Below are 13148 nucleotides of genomic sequence, written 5' to 3' on the forward strand. Positions count from 1 at the left end.
ACAATTATTTAAGTTAGTTCTTATTACAAATATAGTAATATAATGACATACATGGTAAAATAGAACCTAATGATGAGCCATGAACTCTGGCTGGCGAATTCAAGAAAATATTTCTTGCACAATGTCATGATACATAGGAAGGGAAAAAACAAATATTCTGTAAAATGATGAAAAGCTTACGAAGTTCAGTAATCTCCAAATAGTATGACCAAGGAATGTAAAGTATCAGGAACTAGCTAGCAGTAAATTGGAAAGTGAAATTGGAGAGATTGAAATGGCCATATAGCTTGGTGTTATGGCACTTTCTTAATATGTATAGGGCCCTGGGTTCAATCCCCAGCATTAAAAAGGAAGGAAGGAAAGAGACCAAGAAAGATTTGTGAGGTGGGCCTAGCACCATCATAGACGTTTTATTCTCTAGCCCATGATTGCATACTGTTGATTACACATTATTACTGCATGGGAGATTTTAACAGTTCAGTTGCCCAAGTCCCAGCCATTTTTATTTGCGTGGGTACAGATGTATCAACTTCAGCTCATATGACTTGGGGGCACAAGTAAGCACCCAGGACAGAGATATCATGAGAGCACATATGAGTCTAGAACTTGAAAAATGGTCTATGAGCCTTTTATTTCTGCAGAAAAATAAATACACATGGTATGTTAGCCTAAGTATGGATATAGATTAGTCTGAGTTTAAATGTACCCAGATACCAGTTTTGCAACCTTGAGTAAATTACCTACTTCTATTTAAACCTCCATTTCCTGTTTGGACATGGGAGCCAATGAGACTACAGTGTAAGAGTATTCCTAAAGTGTTTTCTGGCTATGCATTTTTAAATTTATTATAACTACCATTAGTTGACTTGTTTATATAGTGCACATTTGCACCAGGTGGTGATGAGCAAAGCATTAGACGATGAAGTGTCCTGTCTTAGGTCTCTCAGGTACTTAATGTAAGTCTTTACACTCCAAAATTTATGAAGTCAGAGTTGGAAAACAGGGCAATTTAAAAACTTTTCTCTATGGAGCCTTAGCATTTTTCAATATCAGAAGGACTCCAGAAAGATGGAAAATTAAAATAGAGAAACTGGGGCTGGGAAGGTGTCTCAGTGTTAGAGTGCTTGCCTTGCATGCATGAAGCCCGGGGTTCGATTCCTCAGCACCACATAAGCAGAAAAAGCCAGAAATGGGGTTGAGGGTCAAGTGGTAGAGTGCTAGTCTACAGTTGAAGAGCTGAGGGACAGAGCCCAGGCCCAGATTTCAGGCCCCACAACCAACAAAAAGAGAAAAGAAAAAGGGAAAAAAAGAGAAACCACAACAGTCACTGTCAACTAGCTTACTATTCGTCCTTTTGACTTATGATGGCAAAATACCAGACACTAAATTGGTTATAAACAACAAATTTATTTCTGCACTCTGGAGCCTGGAGGTCCAAGATTGCAATGCCAGCAGTCAGGATTTTTTTTTTTTTTCTGAGTGATGCACTGTACTAGATCAAGAGTGAAATCTATTTGGTTTTGTTTACTTAAATCCCAGTCATGAAGGCTTGCCATCCACATACACACAAAGGCCCACTTCTGCCTCAAACTGTGATCCTCCTACTTCTGCCTCTTATCAATATGTGTCACGTTTGTTTTAGGTGTTGATATTTTCACCATACCAAGAGCAAGCCTCCGATACCTTCCAGAGTCTAAGTCATAAGTATTTAGAATTATAGGCATGCACCACTATATCAACCTGAATTTTTCTAAAAAGAAATCTTCAGTACTTCTGCTAACAAAGAGATATTCACTCACTTATCTTTATTCTGCAATTTGCCTCTGGAACTTCTTTCTCATTGTTCTCCTCACTGAAGCCGGCAAGTTTGTGATAACTTCAGTTTTGTTAATGCTTTCAAAATATTCCTTTTTAGTCTGCATTCTTCATGCCTCATGATCTATATCATAGTGATTTTCCTTACCAAAAATGTTTGTCTCATCCAGGAGAGGTGACTGATGCCTGCAATCCTGAGCAGCTGATGTAAAGACTTTAGTTGGAATCAAGCCAAATATTTTCTATCTAAAAGGGAACTGGGTGCCACTTAATAACATAAAAATCATTATTTCATATTTGTTATAATAACACCTTACAAATTTAAAGTTATTCATTTGATAACCTTAATAGAAACAAGGAATTAAACATGAATTTCTCTCAGGAAATCCAAGTCACTCATTACAACCCTAACTTATTTGGGGAGAGAGTTGAAATCTCGTTCAGAAAACATAACCACGTGCCATTGTTACATTCTCCTTTCTGTCATTATCAAACATGCTTCAGAGGAAACAGACTTAAACATATATGAGTCCTGGAATATTTTGTAAATGCCAGCATTGAATGATCTTTCCATGGTAAAAAAAAAAAAAAAAAAAAAAAAAAAAAAAAAAAAAACTCTTCACAAATTTTCATGCTCCTGAACAACCCATCCTGTTGTTTTGCTCTGAGCCTGGATGAATTTTCCCATTTGTCCTTCTGTGGCACTTCCTCTAGGATAGGTGTGTGTCTTTTCCTTTATTCGGCCGATATGGAGTTTTATTTCCTCTTTCAAACATTCTGAGAAGCTATTGCCAGGCCACAAAAAGTAAGATAAAATTTTCATCCCATATTCTCCCCTCACAGTTCTCCTGCCCTGAAAAACTGTTTACTGAACAAAATGGAACAATGATTGCACAGTGATATAAACCTGAAAGAGCATTATCACACTAGTCATAATACCAGAGAGGAACAAGTAGAGGAATCATTATCTGCGTGTCACCAGTATCAATCGACCTACTACATCCATGTTTAAATGGGACAACTAATAGATCTTTTTCTAGCTGCCAGTGGCTCACACCAGCAATGCTAGCTACTCAGGAGACTGAGGTCTGAAGATTGTGGTTCAAAGCAAGCCCAGGATAGAAAGTCCATGAGATTCTTACCTCCAATTAACTACCAAAAAGCTGAAAGTGGTACTGTGGCACAAGGGGTAGATTTCTAACCTTGAGCAAAACAGCTCAGGGATAGCATGCAAGCCAAAGAAACAGCACACACACAAAGATATATGTTCTTTTTCATAAGATGAAGATTTTGAAGTCAAATAATCTTTATGCCAATTAATAGCTATGCTGTCTTGGGCTTGAAATCCTCAAGTTCATCTTCCTTGCCTGTACAATGAAGAAATTTTGCAAAACTGGTGCAGTGGGCGAATCCAGTCATAATGTATATGTGTGAAAATGTAAGTAGGTAAATTCAGGGGCTGGGGTTGGGAAAGATAAAGAAGAATGATCAAATTGGTGACATCCTTTAAGATGTACTCACAAACTGACTTTTTAAATTAAAGCTCCTCACAATAAAAAAATAAAAATTAAAAAATTAATACTCTTTTGTTCACTACTTAGGTATAATTTTTTAAGTAGAAAAAAATGTAACCAGTGCATCAGTGCAAACCACACCTCTTAGGGCCAGATAGTGCATAATTGTTTCTTTTAAAGAATACAGGACAGAGAAGAGTGGAACAAATCATTTCCAGAATAAAACTGATCAACTCTACCCCAAAGTTACCATCAATAGTGATGTTGACATATACCCTTGATTTCATGCACTCAGAGCACATTTCCCCCCATCCCCCAATCCTGGGTTTGAATTCAGTGCCAAGCTTGTGTCCCAGAGCTTCCCCTCACCCTACCCCTCAAAGCTACTGCTCTAACATTTGAGCCACAGCTCCAATTCTGGCTATTTTTGGTTAATTGGAGATGAGTCTCATGGATTTTCCTGCCCAGGCTGGCTTTGAATCACAATCCTCAAATCTCAGGTGTGGAATATAGTTGTGAACCACCATACCAGTATGCACCATACCAGTGCATACTTTTGCACTGTAATTCTCCTCCCTGAAACCTCATAGCCACAATCTTAGGCGAAAAGATTCAGAGAGCCCCCAATTGAAGACCATTCTACAGAATGTCCTGTCACATACTCCTAAAACGGGAGAAATGCCATCTCTTTCCCTTTGGTGAAAATAATAGAAGTTATATTATTATATGACAATAATAATAGATATTATTATAATGTTCACAATATGTATTCCCATCCCCATTGCTACCAGGCTTGGTTGTATAACAAATCACATGTAAGAAATGATGACACGTGTCTTTTCTGAGCTTTAGTCCTGTAGTTTTCACACTTTTCTTCCCCTAGAAACCTCTATCACTCAGTGAATCACAGAATGGACACCATGCTGAATGTCAGTGGACCTGGAAGAGGCTTGGTAGCATGAGAGAGAGTAATCAAAGTTGTAAGCTATTGAGTCATTGGGGTTTGTTTCCCACAGTAAAATCACTCTCACATTGAAGTCCTATTTCTAGGTAATCTAGGCCACTTTCTCTTCACTCCACTCCCTCCCCCTTCTCATTATTCCTGAATATTTTCTTTTCTACCAGCTTATCCTCAGGTGACACCAATTGATGAGTCTCCTTATCCAAGAAACTGTTTTTAGTGTTCCTATATTACTTTTTCTCTTAGGGGTTTCTTCACTTTGTCTTTCTGAGGTTTTCAGCCAGAAGCTTCCAAGTGCGATGGATCCTCAGATAAAATCCCTCTGCCCAGGCTGGGAAGGTGGCTCAGTGGTAAAGTGCTCGCTTTGCATGCATGAGGTCCTAGCTTCCATTCCTCAGCACCACATAAGCAGAAAAAGTCAGAAGTGACACTGTGGCCCAAGTGGTAGAGCACTAGCCTTGAGCTGAAGAGCTGAGGGCCAGTGCCCAGGCCCAGAGTTCAGGCCCCAAAACTGATCCCCCCAAAAAATCCCTTGCTTACTTTCACTCCACTCATGTTGGTCTACTAGGAAGCCAGAATAAGATGAAGCTCCAGAAACCTTTTTAGATAGAAAAAGAAACCACCACATGGGAAGAGATTGGGAGCTGAACACAGGCAGGAGGGCTCATGGCTTCAATCTCAACTGTCTTCTGTATCATTGCCCAGTTACCAGCGGTGAGTCTTTCCTCCAAAATCAATGTGGCGAATTCTGCAATTCGTATTGACTCATCCACATACACAGACCTAGTTAGGCATCCAGAATGACTTAAAATAAAGATTTCCTACATCAGAGAAATCTGTACCGGAGACAATGGGCAGAAAGAACTTCATTTAATCAGGTTCAATTCATATTTACATGCTTAAAATTTAACTGAGCATAATATCAAATTCACCCAGCCTTCATAAATTCAAAATATCCAAGCAACTACATTTTATAGGAGGTAAATATTCACAGCACAAATCCGAATTCCTGAAGGGGTGGTGCTCTCAGAAAATAAGGAATTAGGGTTCAGGACACATGTCAGACACATTTCACTTCAGCATCAAGATTAAATTCATTAACACAGGCTGCAAAAGTTGTTTACTTTCAACATGTAAGCACATATAATTTTTTTTCTGGACTTAGTAAAAAAGATGGAAGAGTTTGATTTCCCTTCTCAATTTCAATCTTCACATTCACATTTTCTTCTAAGGAAGTCTATCTCACTCACCTGAAAATATAAAATATGTCTTCATACGAGGGTCTTCTGGACATCTGGGAGCAAAATAGGAGGACAGAAACAGGCTACAGGAAGCTTGATTGTTCAGAAATAAAACATGTTTTTACTTATTCCATGGAAAGCCTTGATGGCACAGCTAAGCTAGTTTGGAAGGGCTTGTCCTTTCCACAACCCAGGTGGGAAGGTGCTTAAGTGGGAGGGGAGAAATGTCTTAATTTCAGAAAAAGGCAAAAGAATGGTGATGGCTTTTCTTCTCAGAAGAGAACCTTTAAATAGGATACATTTTTCTTTTCATAAAACACTTAAATATACAGTAGTCACCTTCACTGAAATTTCCCCTTCTGTAGTTAGTTACCTGTGCTCAACTGTGCTCGGAAAAGATTAAATGGAAAAAAATATAATATTTTGAAAGAGACCACATTCACACAATACCTTTTTTGAATTTTGTGGATGTAAGGTCTCACTGTAGATCTCTCTCATTGTTTTCCTGCCTCAATATTATTTCCTGCGATTACAGGTGTGCACTTCCACACCAATTTCACATTACTTTTTTACAGTGTATTGATACAATTCTTCTACTCTATTAGTTACTGTTATAATTGTCTTACTGTTCCTAATTTATAACTTAAGAATTATTGTAACTATAGTTGTCTGGGTAAAAGTATAAAATGGTCATCTTGGTATTTATAGGGTTGCTTCCAGAACTGATTGAGTATACTAAAATCTGCATAGGCTCCATTCCCATATATGAAATAGCATAATATGTCATACAATGTAAGTTACACTTTAAATTATGTCAATGTTATATATATTACCAACATATATGTAACAGTATGTAAATAGTTGCTATATTGAATATTTGGGGAACAATTTTTTTCCTGAATATTTTAAATTTCTGGTTGGATGAACACTTAATGTGGAACTTCTGGATACTGAAGGTTAATGACATAAAGTACTTCATTAATTTCAGGTTTCTACTTGGAATGTATATCCAGAAGCTAAGCAGGAACTACAATAAGATCAAAGAGAAACTTGAACCACTTATTTTGCCATAATTATTCACTAAATAAAATGTGGATAAATGTGATTCTCTAGCTCTTCCTCCTTCTCCTCCCCCTTCTCCTTCCCCTCCTCATTGTCTTCCTCCTTGCTCTTCTTCTTCTTCTTCTTCTTCTTCTTCTTCTTCTTCTTCTTCTTCTTCTACTTGGGTCCAGTCGTGGGGCCTGAACATTGGGCCTGGGAGAAGTCCCTCAGCTCTTCAGCTCAAGGCTAGCACTCTACCACTTAAGCCACAGCGCCACTTCTGGCTTTTTTTCTTTTTGCTTATGTGGTGCTGAGGAATCGAACCCAGGGCCTCAGGCAAGCAAGGCAAATGCTTTACCACTGAGCCACCTTCCCCGCCCCTCTTATTCTTAGTCTTCATCCTCTTTTCTCAGTGCTGAAGATCCAACGCAGGGCCTTGCACATGCTAGCTTTGGTGTCAAACACAATTCTACATCCCAATCCTTTAGACCTTCTAAAAAGACAATTTGAGAATTTCACAACGTTGAATAATCAACACTAATTTTCCTTTTCCTTTCTAGGCTCCAAAACAAGGGAAAGTGTGTGTGTGGGGGGGGGAGATAAATGGGACAGTCATCTAGGGAAAACTTTGCTGATTGTCATATTTTATTTTTTTTTGTTCAGGTGGCATTTAAAAATGTATTAGCATATAATTTAAATCATATTTTTAAAATTTCTTCATGGGAACAAAGACCAACTAAATAATTTTTGTCATTTATATGTATAAAGTTCAAAATGCTGTCTCTATAAGAATCTTATAAAACGTTTTTGGATATGATTTCTACCATCTCCTAAGAGGCAAAGCTGAAGTCTATACATTAAATATTTTAATCATCATATGCAATCATTAGGAAGGATAATTCAAAAATCAATAGAAACAATAAAAAATATGCCATACATGATAAAAAGGAAAATTATCGATCAAACAAATGTTTATCATCTTGACGGTTAGAGAAAAACCATCTGGGGATGTGCAAAATTACAGAAAAGAGTATATTTAAATTCTAAAAAGGAGAAAACACTTAAAATATTGAAAGAGAAACATGCATCAATAGGTCATGCTTGTAGTCCTAGATGCTCACGGTCTCATTAGTGGCTAAAGAAAAGCAAGAATAAACTAGATAATATCAACTGATAACCTTTCATAATTCAAACGACAGTATAACAGAAGTGAAAACATATCCAATAGATAGAGGACACATACTTGCTAATGCTACAATGTAAGGCTACAATGATCCTGAGTCTTAAGTATTTTTATATCTTCTAATTGTATACAAATTATTTCTGAATAGGATATTTCTTTAAAGAACATATGTAAATTAATAGTCAATAGGAGAAGTATATGAAGTAAGTTCCTCTTTAGTAATTTAGAAAAAATAAAAAGAAAAGTCACTAATGTAACAATTATATAAAAAGGTGAAACAAAATATAGTAATGCATTTGTGGAGAAATTGATTTACTCCACATAGCAGATCGATTTGTATAATACTGCAATCATTTTAGCAAGCAAGTTTTCAAGTCTTCAAAAGGTCAAAGTGAATTGTATACGATCCAGCCATTACACTTCTATGTATGTATTAAACAGAAGTAAAAAACTTGTTTGGACAGGGAATGTAGTTCATTGACAGTGCACTGGAACAGTACATGTGAGACCCTGGAAATATTCCCCCAAAACAAATTTTGAAAAGACACACTATAAAGAATGTATGATGGACAAATTCCTATAAGTGAATTTTATATCTATTTTAATTTCTGTTCTAAAGTTTACAGAATTTCTATTTGAAGAAATGCAAGTTTGTGAAAATTACACTTGGAAAACCTCTGATTGTACAATTCACTTACAAAGTACTAAAATGTATACAATGAAAAGAGATAATATATTGTATATGAATTACATGTCAGCAAAAAAAATCTATTGTTAAAAATACTTCACACAAAACGCAGATTACCTAGAAAGATGTTTTTGGTGTTGGTTAAAAACTATTTGTAAACTAGTTTTTAAAACAAAGATGTGATTTCTGTTTATTTTGAGTGTATACAGAGATAACTCACTCAAAAAATGAATGTGAGAACTGGAATATGTAGGAATTATGTATCTTTTATAAGTAATTTATAATCTTTTCTGGAAGAAACTTTTAGCAAATGAGAGAAGACACAAATCTATGCATCTGCATTTTATGAAAACCATATCTTACTTGCTCAATCCAATTGCTTTTCTCTACTTTCTAGGAAAAAAGTATTCTTAAGATAAGAGCCAATAGCAGTGAAAAGAAAAAATACAAAATCATCATGATTTATCTGTGAAAATAACAAATGAAATAAAATAATTCCACTTAAGGGAGTTCAGTATTAGCGTTTATGAAGAAGATGTTCCTGAATGCCAACCTCCATTGCTTTTTTTGGAATTTTAATTTCTACGAATATATGAAAACTAGAACTAGAAAACAAATATAGTCTTAGAGCAAACCAGCCTTGGAAAATTTTCTTAATTGTTTTGTAATTACAAAAGAATTGATACCATTAAGCAAATGATCCTTTCCTTAGGAAACCATTTAAAACTGTTTACAACTTATTATAATTCAAATAACAAGCAAGAATAATTTTATATAATCATTACAAATGTCATCTTACTATTATCGTAAAATAGAATAAAAGGCCAGTCCCAATATATTACCTACGAATCATTATTCTTAATTCCTAATCATTACCTAAATACCTTAAACAATCTAAATAGTCATATTTTAATATAGAAGTAAATATTCGATACTTTTTACTTAACATTTTCCAGGAGCATGCATTCATTTTTCTAAGAAATATTCACAGCAGTTAGAAGATGCTTTGGTGAAATTAATGTGATACATTTTGTTGTTGTTTTTGTTGTTATTGTTTACAAGGCCTGGGCATTGTCCCTAGGCATTTTTATGTTCGAGGCCAGCAGTCTACATCTTGAAGAACAGAGCTAATTCCTGTTTTTGAGGGGTTAATTGGAGATAAGAATGTAACAAGTATTTTTCTGCTTTGGCTAGTTTTGAAAACAATTCTAAGATCTCAGGCTCCAGAGTAAATAGAGTTACAGGCATGAGTTACTGTCACTTTGTTTGATTTTTTTAAATTTTAATAATGTTTTGAGATTTTTGCTTCACGATAATGTACATTGTTCTACACATAAATTTAGATATATGTATATATTTCTGATGACAAATTCTCTCTAAAAATGTATGTCTTTCTACACATAATGTAGAAACATATATATATCTATATATATATATATATATAGATATATATATTTCTGAAGACAGACATCCTCTGAAAATTTTATGCTACTATTTTTTACCTTTTTCATTTAAAAGATATACAGTCTATTTTTCCAAAAGTTTCCTGTAGTAAAATAACTAATAATTCAATAGAAAATAGAGTTTTTTACTTTCGATTGAATTTTAGATATACACAAGATATTGTAGTAATGTTTATAAGCATATTCTTTGAAAAATTCTGTTCAATCTCTTAAATATTTGTGTGTAATCACAGGGAGAGAGGAAGTTAATTCATACTGGTTAGGAATTTTCAATGCTTCAAAAAATCTATTCAATAATTTGTTATAAGCACATAGTCAAGCTACCTGCTATGGCTTATTTTTTTGTTTCTTTATTCCAAAATTTAACATGGTTGCATGCACAGTGGTAACATTAAAATTATTAATCAAAATACAAATAATTACAAAACCATAGACACATATCAGCCTTTCAATTATTAGCACTTATGATGCTAATAATAATAATAATGACCACAATGTAGCCTGATAATGACAATATTGTGATTGAAAAGGAAAAATTACTAGACATCTTTGAAGCTAGATTTCCCATATTGAATACATAGTTATAAACAGCATTGGATTATATACAATAACAAGAGGAGAGTTTCAATATCAAGAAACACAATCACATAAACTGGTGAGACAGTAAAAACCCTAATGTTATTCTTGTAGTCTGTCTAATGTATATTCACTTTTCATGGTGGTATTGATTTTTTATAAATAAAATCATTTATTTACAAATGTTGATTATTCAACATAGATAAAACATAATATGCTTAGTGCTTTCTGTTATCAACTGATATTGTTTGTTCTAGCCTTGGGAACTTAGGAGAAAGCCTTTCACTACCCAGACAGCCATTGGCTTAGTTATATATCCCTAGAAGGTAACAACAAATGCTTCAAGCATGTTCACTCATTAGACAGAAATCTGTGGTCAGTTTCTCTCCAGTACACTGGAGAGAATCTATGTATAAATTTATGAAGAACACTTGACAACAAATAAAATAAAAGAGAAATTTAGATGGACTAAGATGTTGTTTTAAACTTAGTGAGATTAGTTCAAATAACATTCCCATATAGATACTATTCAATAACCAATGTTTTCTATGAATACTTAGGATCTATGTTAAAAGGGCAGAATGATGCAGGCTCCAGTCTCAGGATTATGTGAGGACTGTGTTTGTGTATATGGAAAGCTCTTGGCATGCCAGGCTCGAGAGGGAACATGTTCTATCTCCCTATCTCAAAACACATGTCACAGACTCCTGGGAGCTGAGGAAGTAGCTCTTCTGCTTACTTAAGCATAGACGATCAGCTAGTCAAGCATTTTCCTGAGATTGGAGAAGTGGTTTGAGCTTTCTCTAAAGTAGTTTAGATAATAATATATGAAGACATTGTTTCATAGGTTAAGTAAGATGTATCTGTTGAAATTTTTTGTGAATGTCTCCTGACTAAATCTTGCCAGAAATAATGCTTGTTTGTCTTTAAATACCCACTAACAATAAAGCACAGCATGCAGTGCCAATTGCTGTTTGCACTCTGCATCCCTGGGTCCTGGTGATTTTGTGACCCTTACCCAGGGACCCGAATGCCTTAGAAATATTGAGTATGTTCTTCAATACATCTGTAAACACATGACACGATTTACATAATACCACTTACAAATCTGTAATTGCCTTAAAAGAACACAGGCCTTAGAGCCAGGAGGTAAAATTTATTTTTATTTCTGCATGAAAAATATTTGAGATTTTATACCAAAAAACTGAATTTGACTCTTTTCTTATTTGTAAGCTATGGTGGAAAATGTAAGGACTCTTCACTTTTCTTTTTTCTTGCTCTAGAAGTCACTAAATACATTCTTCAATATTCCTGGTAGATTACATCCATTTACAGATGGGAAATGTAAGGCCAACAGTCAATGTAATGAATAAATAATAATAGTAGAATTTGTGTCTGAGCTCTTCACTCTGTGTCCTTATAAGGAGCAGTAATTTGGTGATGGAGAGGATCAGTATGAAAAAACTATGGGGAAAAAACCATACTTGTTAAAGGTTGTTTAATACCAGGTGACCAGTGATGATTACATGAAAGAGGCTGGTGTCAGGGGTATAAAAAGGAGTACATAGAAATAATATTAGTGACAGAAACTGAGAAAATCTTGATCATTCATCTTATCTAATGGGAGGGAGTAGATGAGTAAGAACAAATCTAAAGTGTTCTACATCTATGTCTAGGCAACTGTGTTAGTGATATTCTTGGTGATAGAGATTACAGGAGCAAATGATGATGGATTTAGGGGAAAAAACTCGCTGAGAGTTCTAAAGTTTATATTAAACTGATGGAAAGATAGGCCTGTTTAGACATCATCAAAATATCCATGGCCATGAATATGAAAAAGAATAATAAAATCAGGGGCATTATTAAAGGGAAGAGGAAAAGGAAAGTTCTCACACAAGTGCGAGCAATATGAGCACCAGTGTGGACAAGATTGGAAGGAAGAGATAAAGAAGGAAACATGAAAGTAATAAACACAGATTTACACAAGTAAAGAATGGAAAGAATTTGCAGGAAGAAAAGGTCAAAACTCTTGCAGAGGTATTGAAGGAAATATGCTATTTGGATTTGAAAATTAAAAGGGCATAGACAACTTCAATAAGAACAGAGTTTTGGTAAAATGATCGAGATATGTCATATTGATGAAATTTTGAGATATGAATGTGAAGCCATAAAATTCTGGATCCAGGAATTCAACAGATCCTGTAGATTTTAAATGTTGGGAACAAATGTTTTTATCCTATCCTTAGAAGAATTATACAGATGTAACTGTCATGAACTTTACTTAGATATATTCTGTGAATAGTTTTGAAGCCTTTGATTAGCCAGGAGATTATAGATTGAACTAAAACACAGACAGGTCTCATTTGTCCTACAGTTCCAATGAGTTACCCATGTATCCACATCAGTTTGGGATTTCATTGAAATATCTTTAGATATGTTTAGGTATCTTATCAGCCTATCCATTACAAATGTAGGACAAGTAACATCAAATATTAGGTTGAAAATACAGGTTTACTGATATTACTCAAGACACCTCAAATTGATTCTTCTTTAGCCATTGAGTCATCATAACTGCCAAATACTGTATTTCAATCTAGTTCTTTTCAGGGATATTTTCATTCTGAAATAACCCTGCCAATCAACCTGCCACAAATTCTTTTTTTTTG

The sequence above is a fragment of the Dipodomys merriami genome, unplaced genomic scaffold, assembly GCF_024711535.1.
Source record: "Dipodomys merriami isolate MVZ:Mamm:240054 unplaced genomic scaffold, mDipMer1.0.p SCAF_414, whole genome shotgun sequence".
NCBI classification, from domain to species: domain Eukaryota; kingdom Metazoa; phylum Chordata; class Mammalia; order Rodentia; family Heteromyidae; genus Dipodomys; species Dipodomys merriami.